Raw genomic sequence first — 13,209 nt, forward strand, 5'->3', positions numbered from 1 at the left:
GCAGGCCTTCTTTCAATGTCACAGGCTTTATGATGAATGTCGAAATTGCCGTACTTCCTCACACTGTCTTTCATTAAGGCAGTCCCAATAATGCCTTGGACAAATAATGAGTTGTAATTAGGCAAACATCAAAGACGTTCCTGGTGTTTAGAGCAAAGAGCACATAATATCCTGATGACATTTCCATCAATTGAGTCATAACGAAGCCACTCATTTAAAGGATCAATTTCTTTACCCTAGCGTTGCACTGTTGCTAAGTTCATCCAAAAATTAACCAAAAGGCGTAGATCACATGTTTCTGCAGTAGATGCAGAAATATTTTCTATTTTAACCACAGACGATGTCTTGAGTACCTGCTCTTGTGCACTAACACTAACATTTTCCACTGTAGTCTCAACTAGATAGAAAATTTTATCAAGAGCTTGGCCACGGTCATGATAAACATCATATTCAGTTTTGCTGGAGCAAAAAAATCTTGCATCTTAGATTGGCCTGATATCATACGATTAGTAGTTCCACCATTTTGTAAGTGTACAGAATTGCTAGAGCTTGATATTGACGAATAGCGCAATACAGGAACGAAGTGATTCGGTTCAAACCAACAGCCAGATTGACATGTTTGTGTTGTAGACCACATGATATGTAAGGTGTTATGGTTGTAGGTTGAAATTTCTTCATTGTTAATGGGGTGTATTGTAGCATTCACAAATGCCAGTATTTTCTTGTTACGCATAGGGTAGACAAGGTTGACATTGTCTTAGAAGACGTTGCAAGGATTACGGTACCGGTCAATATACTATTACTCAACACGTCTTCGTTTGTTACAATGGAAGTTACTAGTCCGCTACTTAGTTGCAAATGAAATTTACGAATGCTAATCTAATGCTACAGATGTCCGGTCCTCCTCGAAAAACAGCTTCTATTGCTGTGAGCGGAGCAGATGACCGTTCCCGTACCAGAAGCACTCTTGCCAGTATCGATTTGACAAAATGTCTGATGTGTCAAAAAGAAAAACCAAAACGTAAAGACAGAAGAAAAATGTAGAAGGCGACCTGTTGCGAACTTGATTGTGCTGCAGCTACATTTCTCCATGTGGCAAATGATCGCGACGGCAAAAGAGTTTTGGTGGAAATTCAAAGTGCTGATGTACATGCTAAAGATGTAGTGTACCACAATTCGTGCTACAATAATTATACATCACCTAAACGTTTGGAATTACTAATGAAAAAGCAGTTGGATGCCGAGACAACGGAAAGTTCTCACAAGCAAGCGTTTTAACGACTAGCGCAGGACGTTGAAAAAGATATTCTAGGAGAAATCCATAATCTCATGTCTTTGTCCAGTTTATGCTCGACTTACAAAATTCCCTTGACGAAATTCGTGTGTCACCCGACTGGTACCGCGCACATGCCCTACAAACCCGTCTAACCAGGCATTTTTTGGGAAATGATTGTCATTTCACCGCCCGCAGAAACGTAATCAAGCTCAATATGTTTCTAGCAGTGCTGCACCATCGGGTATTCTTCTAGAACGCGTTCAGGAAATGAATGCTAGCGCATCTATGAATATGAACGACTATGACAACGAGGACACTCATCCAGACACTGCAGATGACTGTCGCTTCTCCGATGTCATCGCCGACAATACCTCTACGATTTCTGCTTCAGCAACGCTTTTGAGACAAGCAATTTTGGAAATTCAAAACGGTGCCGTTTCCTCCCAATCCATCTGATCTCCAAGAAAGCAATTGTCAAATTCATACTTCGTTGTACAAGATGCACTAAAGAAACATATTCATCGGGCAAACTATCAAGCAGGCTTATGGATTCGAGCTTTGGTAAGCAATCCGGATATTCCTTCTTATTGTGAACGAAGAAGGAAGATGCTAGACGGCAAAACTGACGATAGACTGGATTGCCAAGAATCCAGCTCCCAACGAACGGCTATTGCTTGTTTATTTTCAGTGCAAAACGGGTTGCTCTTTCGTACGATGCCCATGTTATCGTGCGTGATTACCATGCATGGACGCTTGCATATGTGAAAATTGTACTCTAGAAGCATTGCGTGACGTACCAGACGACGATGACGACGACGACGACGACGACGACCACAGCGACGACAATGATGACGACGAATTCAACGGCTCCGACAACACTGAAATACAATAACCTTTGTCAAAAGAGCATTTATATTAATTTAAAGTAAAACTACAATGATTTGCATAGATATACCTAGATAACCAATTCCTACTTTTTTAAAACATTGTTCTGTATGAAGATATGTAAATATATTATTTGCCAGTTTCACAGCTTATTGTCTTGTGCATATGCGTCTCCTAGAAACAAAACTTCAACATGTTTCCTCGCGCTCACCGTGCGCTACGCGATCTATGCGAATAGAAAAGTACAAGGCCTGAGCTGACCTATTGCTCTTTCCTAGAGTCTAAAAACATAAAATTAAATTTTATAATTCATAGTATGCTGTAATAGCTTAGTAAACTGAAGAAAACGCAATGTCGTAATGGCAACTATACGGGACTTTATGCTTGTCGACAGTCGTCTGAAAACAGCACTTAGGACAAGTGTACGATTACGGCGAACAGTTTTTCCGAGGTTTAAAACTCTCTGAAGTACAGATATACAATCAAATGTTATTCGTATTGTATAATGCAAAGAATGGGATCGCTTTTCGCTAGTGCATGGGCTAGGGGACTATTAGGTAATTATAGTTTTAATCATCTAATTAGACTAAATGTCATCATATAAGAATACGTAGAAAGCAAATTTTAAGCCGTGCAGTCTAACGCACGCCAATAGGCTTGATCAAGTAGCGTGCCCTACCACTAAGACTGAAAGTTCTTATGACACAAACAGATGGAGTAGTAGCACAATATCTTGCGGTTTAGTGATTCTGCGCAGTACCACAGAGACTAGAAGTAAGTGTAGTAGGGTGTGGGTACATGTACGCGAATGTCACCAAAAATTCGTACAGTACAGGCCATAGTCGCGCAGTCGCACCGCTTCCTACGCCACTGCATCATATATTTATATAAAAATAAATAAATAAATAAATAAATAAATAAAATATTTAGATAAATAAAATAAAATGAGTAAATAAATAAATAAATAAAATAAATAATATTGACTTACCACATGACAAAATTGTTCATAATATCAATAGCGCCGATAAACGCCTGTATAAGGCCTCCATGTTTTAATTTTAACTACTTAGTTACTTAGAAATATTGTGTTACGACCTTTGTCAAGTGTGGTTGGTGGTTTGTTACATAATTTGAGTATTTATGCATGCGCGCTTAAACTGCGTTAGTGAAAACTGAAAGTGAATTGTACTATTTGTGCGGGAGGTGCATCTGAAGATGACATTCGACTTGTTAGTGGTTATCGTGCCAATAATGGAAGGAATGAAATTTATCACAAGTGAGTAATAATTACGACCATTTTGTAACTCAAGCGCAATTTCTGATTCTATACAGTGGGGAGTGGGAAGGCGTGTGCAGAGAAGGTTGGGATAATGCTGATGCAAACGTGGCGTGTAAGCAAGTGGGTTACACTGGCGGCGATAGTGTCGCTACTGGCTCATTTTTCTGACCTGACTGCGGAAGAATATAGTGTAACAATGTGGCGTGCGATCGATGAAATGCACATTTAGATCTCTGCTGTAGACCCTTTTCAAACTGGATCGTTTTCAACTGCGATCATTCTGGATATGCGGGTGTGATCTGCGGTAAGAAAATCAATAGTCGAGGAACACACATGCATACACACAGACACGAACAGAGACACATGCAAAAAGGTACGCACGCACACACACACACACGCGCGCGCGCGCGCGCGCGCGCGTGCTTTCTATAACAAGTGTCATGTTTGAACGGAATTAATTTTTTATAAGAAATAATGTATATTAGAAAGATCCAACTGTGAGAGGTCGTAGTGGCATACGCCAGATTACCCAACACATCGTTCTACTGGATGGTGGTGGCAGACAACATCTGCATCGCCTGGAAAAGATAAGAAATCAGGTATTCCTTGGTCTAAAACACTAAGAAACATACATTTCTTCTAAAACTAATTATTGTCGTATGTCTAGCGACTCGAACAGTTCTTATAGCGACAGTCTCTGCAATATCGGCTGTAGTTGTATTTATATTTGTTGTTATTATAATCGTCGGTATCCGGGCAAGAAGCAGACTAGTTGTTACTCGTACAACTGCGACGACAGCAAGTGGACGACCTGCGCATGCTCAGTCGATAATGATTGTTCCGTCTGCGCCTCCGAATGTGACGTATCCCTGTATTCACTTTAATTATAATGAATCGGGAGCTCCGCCTTCGTACGAGACGGCGATTGCCTATAAGCCGCTAGTACCTGAAACAGTGAACTTTGATGGGAGGTCGTTCGACTGCTCAGCGTGCTATGCATCCAAGGCCATCGACTGTGACTGTGACTGTGACTGTGACGGAGACTAGCGCTATCTATAACTTATGAAAATACAAATGAACGGTTGATTTTTCAAATGACATGAGTTTCAGTAAACTGTAGTGAGTATTACGATTGTGCGCATGCGTATTGCTGTGCTGTGCGGGAGAAATAAATAGTTGTTTGGTATTTCAGTCTCCAAACACGATAGGCTTGCGACGCATGCGCAAGAATTTCTATCAGACTAAATGTCAAAAGCTTGTATTGCTGTATACTCTAAATAATTGATATTAATAGACATCTCAACCGCAGCTATCTAGATGACAACCACTGTTGTATCAGCATGAGTATCAGCCAGATCATACCATATGGTAATTTTTATCAATAAAACTTAATGTTTTGTAAGTTCCATTCCGGTTTTAGCAAAATCTTTAACACACGCCCAAACACACACGTGATGATAAATGGTGCAATTGACAGCATCTGCATCAACTGAATAAATTTTGGAAATCAAAATTCTCTCCCAACTGCTTACATTACAGTCGTAGTTTCTATTAATTATTATTGCTACACGACAGGCATCGTAGCTACCTATTTATAGCCTCGATGCCATACACCGATTTTTGCACGTGAGGTTTTGGGAGAGCTGGACAGAGGGAGGGGAGAAGTAGAGGAGCACCCGCCCCGCCCTCTGACCCTCGCGTGCAAAAAGCGGTCTGCACTTGTATTTTGTTTATATTGAGTCAAGCAACCGGTAGCCATGGTGCTATTGAAGATCTGCTTAGTTCTCTGTTTTCTTCACAACCAACAGTTGACAAGTAAGTAAGTAATCTGTGCAGAGTGTAATTCCAAATGCAACATGTGTACTCTAGCTAGTGGACAAATATTTCGCTTGGGGTACGTAAGACGTATGTACGAGGGCTGATTTGAACGTCCGTAGCTAAAATAGTTTGCTCACTGCCGCTCGAAAGTCACCATCGACCTGTAATCGTGACTTTCGTCACTCACAGCGCAACCGGTCACGTGCGGATCCAGCCAGATTGTTGCGTCATGGTACATCCGTTTAGTTGACCCGCCGTATCCGGTCATCTTGAGACTGTACGGACCGTAAAGTCTTGAGACCTTTTGCTTTACGAATAATTAGAGACAGAGGCTAGTCTCTCCCCGCACCGGCCTTGCCAGAATTGTCACGAGAGGATTGACACCCGGGGAATACCCTAGAGACTGCGCTTGCTCTAGAAGCTCCGCCCCTAACCAGTGTACTCTCGAAATTTTTAGTCTAGGTGAGAGATGTAACTACCCACGATCAAACATTTGCGCAATGTGTATGTACAGAAATTTACTGCAAAATTCAAAGCATGCGCTAAGTGTGAATGCAATTGAATATGTTGTCTCCTGTAATACCAGAGCTGCGATTATATGGAATCATAGACATGTCTGATCACTATGGTAAATGTGCAGTTTTTGAAGTAAAACTGCACATACAAACTTGTAAAGATCATGTCAATATATTTTGAAATAATTTGAATATTTGACATTAATATCTCCATGTATAAAAGTTTCTTAGATGAAACTTTAGCTGCAAAGAGCTAATGAATGTCTTGAAAATACTTTTTATTTAAATCCTACTTCTGTTGATGATATGAGTCTTCTCAATACAAATTTTAAGTTTGAAAATAATTTAATTTAATCTTTATGTAATACAAGAACTCCTATTTGGAATCGCCCAATAAGTGTATATCGACATATATAGTCACAACTACTACAATGTGCAGATTCCGTAGTAAAACTGCACGTAAAAACTTGTACTGATCATGTTAGTATTTTAAAAAGTTTCAACTCTAACTGATGTTTCACGAGGTTCCCAGAGACGAATTACTTAGTGCAAAGAATTTAGGAAAAACAGAAGTTGGTACCTAAGCAAGACATTTTTGTAAATAGTTAATTAGTATCGATTTTTTTACAATGCCAGGCTGCAATCAAATTGGTGACTACAAGCCTGTTTCGCCCTGCGGAGGCAAAACAGGAAAATTGCCCGTATGCAATTGTGTAATTAAATACGTCAATACTTAAATAAATAGAGACATGGCATAAGTATGGAGCATGTGACCTAGATTAAGAAATTATTGGACTTTTCCAGACCGTGCAAGCACATGCATCTAGAGTGACAGCTGCACTTTGTAGTAAATTAAAACAAGACTTAATAGTGAGGTAATGGCTCTGATTGTGCCATCCGCATGTCTGAGATAGCAGGTGATGTGTGACCTGTTGAGCTACATGGCTGCTTCTTGCTGTCAGTTCAATCAGTAATTGTAAAAGTTAATAATCAAAATCATTTTCAAAAAGCTTCTAAACAATAAAATGACTTTGTCTATTTTAGAAGACATACTTAAAGATTAAATAGAGATTATACGTTTCAGTTTACTTGCATATTCTGAGTCTATTCTCATCTACTGTTGTGACGTCACAACATGAACGGTTTAGACTAACAATTGAGACTAAAATTCGTTGAGCACTGTTCTACATTGCTGAAACTTGTTCTGCTGTGCTCAGCTCCTGTTCAGTTCTTTCTGTCACAGTCCAGTTAGCAAAGATTTCTGACGGGGTGACTTTAGGTTTGCAACAATGAACAGAAATATGGCGACTGTTATAGAGAAATCAGTTGTTTTGATTGAGCGCTAAGCGATTTCTCGCGTGGAAATAGTCAGCTGTCTTCTCAAATCACCTTTGCTTTCTCTCAATTCGCATTCATCTAATTTTCTCAGTATCTCACAGTCGTGTTCTATTGCGTAAATGCCAAGCGTTCGACAACTCAGACCACGTTCGAGAGGCAAGATCGGAGTGTGGTGCTGGGGAATATCCGGAAACGGACGCCAAGTACCCTAAGACTGACTATATTATATGTCTAGGCTAATCATACACCAAGTACAGGCTTGCCTACACGAGATTTTTCCTCCCATTCTGTAAGATCTAACACAACACAACAGAACAAGGACTGTAATCCAACACTAAAAAGTCATGTATTGTAGTCCACGTGAAAATCAGAGTGAGCAGCGGGCCTGGAACTAAGACGCTTGTTTCGTCGAACGTGAGGCCGTGCTTCGTGACAGACTGCGCTAGATTCAGCAGGAACGCGACTCGAACAATCAAGTGGTTTAGACTGAGGAGATGGAGTAACCACTGCAGCTTCAATGAGGAGGTCGGCGTTCCAGAGAGAACCATCTGATAACCGGAATGAGGCTGGGGAGACTTGCTTCTTGATGTTGATTGGGGTAGAGTATGCTGGTGCTATCTTATGCCGTCTGACTGGATATTATATTCTTACGAGCTGACCCGGTTGAAACTTTTGGAATTTGCAATGGGTGCTTATGATCGAAGTATGGCTTCATCTTTGCTTGTTAGATTTTGATGTCCTGGGCTAGCTGGTCGCTGCTGGGCACATCTGAAGTGACGACTTGAAATGGGGGTTGTAAGATGGTAAGAGGAAGACGGAACTGCCGTCGAATCATAAGTTGAGAAGGAGCATAACCCGTTGTACAATGACGTGACAATCGATAATTAGAAGGGTTTCTTGGAGAGCCTGATGAAAAGTGAAACCTTGTGCTCGGTGTGTACGTAGACCCTGCTTTAGCGTTTGATTGAATCGCTCAACTCCTCCATTAGATTACGGGTGATAGAATGCCGTTGTGGATTACTTGATCCCATTTGTTGGCCAGAAAAGATGTAAATTCGTGTGACAGAAATAGAGGACCACTGTCTGAAATTATGACCTCCGGGAGACCCCACCTTGTAAAAAGATCACACAGGAAGGACATGACTCTCTGAGAGCTGACATGACTGCATGGATGTATTTCGGGCAATTTAGAATGCAGAGTGTGGACAACGATGATGTACTTGTGAGTGGAGAGAGAACAATGAATCTCACCAACTATATTAATCTGTAGCTTCTGCCATGGTTGTTTTTGCCACTTCACTGTGTTCAGAGGTGATTCTGTGGGTTTGATGGACTTCCCACTCTGAATGCAAGCTTCACAGCTTTGAACATGGTCTTCGATCTGCTTATCAATGCCCGGCCACCAGACTGAGGTACAACACTTTTGCTTGGTTTTGACCATTCCTGAATGGCATTCGTGAGCCATAGATAAGACCTTCTGCTGCAGAGATGCAGGTATGAATGCACGTTCTCCTCTGGCTAAACAGCTGTCATTCCGGACTGAGAGCTCGTCTCGTATCTGGTAGAATGGCCATAATAGAATATCCTCGATCTTACTTGGCCAGCTGTTGGCGATAAATTTGCACACTTGACATAACAGATCATCGTAGCCTGATGCACGACGAAGTTCATCCAAAGTGATGATGTTATCGAAAGGTGCTGTCAGTAGCTGCATTGGCTCCTGTGTTGTGGAGGCTGGACCACACCATATTCTGGGTGTCCTGGACAAACAATCAGCTCCCTGTTCTGACTTCCACGCTTATAACAGGTAGTGACGGTGTACTGGTGAAGACGATCAGACCATCTGTGCAAACAAAGCGAACGTCGTTCAGTTCCAGATAAGTACACAAGAGTAGTGAGAGACTGGTGATCAGTTCTGAGTGTGAAATGACGACCATACAGGTAAACATGCCAATTTTCACATGCCCAAATACAAGCGAGTGTTTCACGTTCGCCCAATGAGTACTTCTTTTCGGCATCGGTCAGTGCTCGTAAAGCATAAGCAATAGGCTTCTCCTGACCATCAACCTCGTGTGATAAGACTGCACCAAGAGCAGTTGCTGATGCATCACACGTCACGACTGTCGATGCTGATGTAGAAGACGAAAAATGAGACAACACAGGAGAAGTAGTGAGTGATGATGCCTTTACTTGTTCTAATGATGCCTGGCATTGTTCTGTCCAGTTCCAAGTAGTACCTTTCTTTAACAGGTTTCTCAATGGTGCCGTTATAGTTGTATAATTTGGTATGAATTTGAGATAGTAGTTCGCCAACCCAAGAAAGGATATTAGTTCTTTGACTGTTGTTGGAGCTGGAATGGTAGAAATTGAATCTACGTTTGACTGAATGGGCTGAATGCCATTACCAGAAACCCGAAACTCCAAAAATTGAATTTCTTTGCATCGAAGCAGACACTTTGTGTCATCGAGAGTCACATTGTGTTTTGCAGGCAATCCAAGATGTTCACACGCTGATGATGGAAAGTTTGAAAAGTAAAGATAATGGAAGATACACTTGCTCTGTAAACAATTTTTATGGAACTGTACCGAGCTCTGCAAACTTAACAGGTGTGTGTGGTTTGTGTGCATGCTAATATAATAGTTTAAAAAGAGAATCAAAACTGTATGTGTGTGTGTGTGTGTGTGTGTGTGTGTGTGTGTGTGTGTGTGTGTGTTTCTTGCATATGTGTGGGTGAGTCAGTGGATGGGCGGATGGGCGAGTAGGTAGGTAGGTGAGTAATAAACGCAGATGTAGCAGCCAGTGCTTTAGAGCTAGTAATGGAATGTTCGAGCTCAAGGTACTACTGAGCAATTTAGGTAACAAGTACTGTAATGAGAACGCTAACTGCGTATTGAATGGAGTAGAATTAACTGTATACTGTGCAAACAATTTCGACAAATTCAAGAGAGCGAATATTTATTTGTCTCCTAGTTGTGTAACAATATCAGTATTGGTATCAACATTTACTTATCTACATAGCCAGGGCATCACTAACTGAACTAGCTACTTTAGTTTTATCCATTATTTTGACCTCAACGTCGAGCATTCAATTTATTGGGTTCACTTAGTAAGCTGAATGTTCACTACAATTTGAATTCCACTTCTAGTTAGGATGCTTGTCATTGCCTCGTGAAAGCTCTCTATTTCTACTTGACTTATTCGTATCAACTTGGAACTTGTAGTTTCCGTTTGTGTTCAAAATGGTACATTATCACGTGACTGGATGGTATTAGGCAAAGAATACGTTTCTGTCTTTGTCGAAGGTTTCGAATCATTACCACTGTTGTATCTGTAATCTCTCCTGTTACGACGAGCCTCACGTCGCTATTCGTTTACCGTCCTTCCAAGTTTCCTCTAGAATGGCATCATAAATAGAACATTTTCGGATGTTCTTGTCGTAAAATTGTAGTGCCTTCACAACCTGACTAGCATTCGATTTAAAGACAATAAATATCTGGAAAGAGGACAACAAGTCGCAAATAATCATGTTACATCGACACTCTGTTTTATCATCATATTTATAATGGAAACACGAGAAACTAGAAATTTTAATCGGAAATTAATTTGAAATATACATGTAGTCATAGTTATGCTTTTATTTTTTATGAGAAATTTGCCAGCCCTCATTTCTACTGACCGAGTAAAGTAGTACCTTCATTATATGGGAGCACGTTGGAGTGTAATTTGGAGGAGAACTGATAACTTTGCCTGCTTATCTGTGCATGGGTATGAAGTCACCAAAAATACGTAATAATAATAATTAATTTAATTGATTTAGTTAACTGCTATAGCAAAAATTTAAGCAGTTGTATTTTTATCTACATCTGCATTTACTATGCGTTCAGTAATGGGAAAAATGCCTTTGAATACGGCACTAAATCCTCTCGCCAGCTCGCTTCTGTCTGATACAAATGTCACTTCAACAAGGTGAGCCATTCGTTATTCCGTACGGTGCGCTGAAATTTTATGTGGTTTGCTTGCGTTGCAGAGGTCTCCTCGTCTAGATACAAACCGAATTTTGAGGTAATCGAGACAGTCAGTTGAATGTCCTGCAAAATCGAAATCCTAGATTTTAACGGTCAGAGTCATCCGTCGCTTTCCTATTGCCATGAACAACCAGGCGCACTCTTTGTTGTTTGGGTAATGTCTGTACGGATATCTACAATACAAAAACGTTTGATATGAGGTCGGACCACATACGGGACACGTGAGTTGGTGTAGAAGTAAAATTTGATATGTGATTTCAATAGAGACGAAACGATCGGATTCTCGCTTCGTACAAACATCTTTTCATCAAAACTCAAACTCCATGTCTAGAACACAAACGACCTATCAACAAAGGACCATTGATGTGTCACGTGACTGCTAAATCCACTTGCACGCCCGTTTCGCAGCCGTCGTTGCCTTTACCGCCGTCCATCGCATTATTACTAAAACAGTTTTGTTCCTCTACTCTTCTAACGACAAATTTGCGATTGTAGCATCACACCTTGCTGCAACGTGTCGACACTATAGCTACTATAGCAACAAGCACTATCTACCCCATGCAAAGACGTACAAAAATCCAATAAATCTAGCGACTTTGTCATTATTTCACTCAGACCTTTCTTTAACTCTCTTCGGTCGATAAATGTTGTATTTATAGGGATTGAGACGTGACGAAACGACAACGGTTTTAGTTCTTCGAGAAACACTCTGTCGCATACAGAACGGTCATCGTTGCAGCTAGTGGGTAACAACTTGTACATGCATTAGCTAGTGAGATAACAGTGCTTGCGGATATCCCATTTCGTGTGAGCGGAGATCGGATGTGATTTTGATCAAGGGAATCGCTTTGAGTGGGCCTCTGATTAGTTAATTAACTGTACTCGTAAGTGCGATGGTTGTCGAGATTTGAAGGAAACCAGAGACTGTATAAACTGTGTGGCGTTTTATGCATTTTAGTTAGCGCCTCGTCTGTATAGAGAGTGCTTTCTGTTGTGAATGGTGTTGATGGCGAATGTGATAGTAAGCAATGACCACATTGGTCCGTTTGAGAACCGCACAGCTGTTTGCGGTTTGGAACGGGGTTTTGTATTACCCTCGCCCCAGACGCAGTGTTGAATGCAGTTTCGTGCGCTCTTCGATTCTTGCTACATTAGTAGTTTGCTGGTTAGAATTTACTGTGCAAGTAGGTACATGCAGTAATAACACCCCCACACACACACACACACACGCATGCACGCACGCGCGCACGCACGCACGCACACACATGCGCACTCGCGCACACACACAAACAACCGTATGCCTCTTCATGCACACCTACGTTTAGTACGCATAAAGCATTAATCTAAATTAGATTGTCCAGACGTGTACGAATATACTACTCAGCGTAACATTCAGGTTGCGACTGTGAAATTGATATTGCTTTACACAAAAATATCTTAACTAAACTAGTTTTCGGTATCAGGAGCCTCGCTTTCCAAACGTAGCAACAGAGTTTTCTGACCGACAATACGTATTTGTTGAAACCATGTCTAGGAAACAAAAAAGCCATGCAAACTTCTTAGTAATTTAGATTACGTATATAAGCCTGCTAGATAGCTGTCGTTTCGTGCAATCATGATCAAGACAATTGAAATGTAGAAGAACAAGCATACAATGAGTTCTGTCTAATGACAGTGCTATGGTTTATTTGTCGACTTATAAATTGATATCGGCCAAGATTGACTATCAACACTGTTTCAGATAAAGCACAGTCTAGTAAAAGATTGATCATACTGTAGTACGGGACGTGTGAATAGTCTACTGTTCGGTTGTCAAGTACTCACAATCCTTAGCTACAATACAAAAAGTTGGAGCGACGGAACTTCGTGAGGCATTTTCTTTGCCGTTTGGTCACTTGCGCGAATCTTCCTATGCTGATCTGTATCCGGACTCGAAAACGATTTTAGAAGTAGGTCTTTTAATTAAACGTGGACGTGGAGAGGAGAAATTTAAGGTTTGTGTGTACAGATATATATCTACTATATAAAGCTCAAATTGTCTGTCTGTCTGTCTGTCTGTCTGTGTGTGTGTG

At 40.9% G+C, this 13,209-nt stretch overlaps 1 long non-coding RNA gene across 1 annotated transcript; it reads left to right on the forward strand.

The window, feature by feature from the left end:
• Positions 1-5,188: 5,188 nt before the first annotated feature.
• LOC134188418 (uncharacterized) lies at positions 5,189-11,251 on the forward strand. Its single transcript, XR_009971342.1, has 3 exons — positions 5,189-5,255; positions 10,997-11,078; positions 11,140-11,251. It is a non-coding gene; the product is annotated as an uncharacterized LOC134188418 (long non-coding RNA).
• The last annotated feature ends 1,958 nt before the right edge of the window (positions 11,252-13,209 follow it).

Source organism: Corticium candelabrum, chromosome 13 (assembly GCF_963422355.1).
Source record: "Corticium candelabrum chromosome 13, ooCorCand1.1, whole genome shotgun sequence".
In the NCBI taxonomy this organism is placed as follows: domain Eukaryota; kingdom Metazoa; phylum Porifera; class Homoscleromorpha; order Homosclerophorida; family Plakinidae; genus Corticium; species Corticium candelabrum.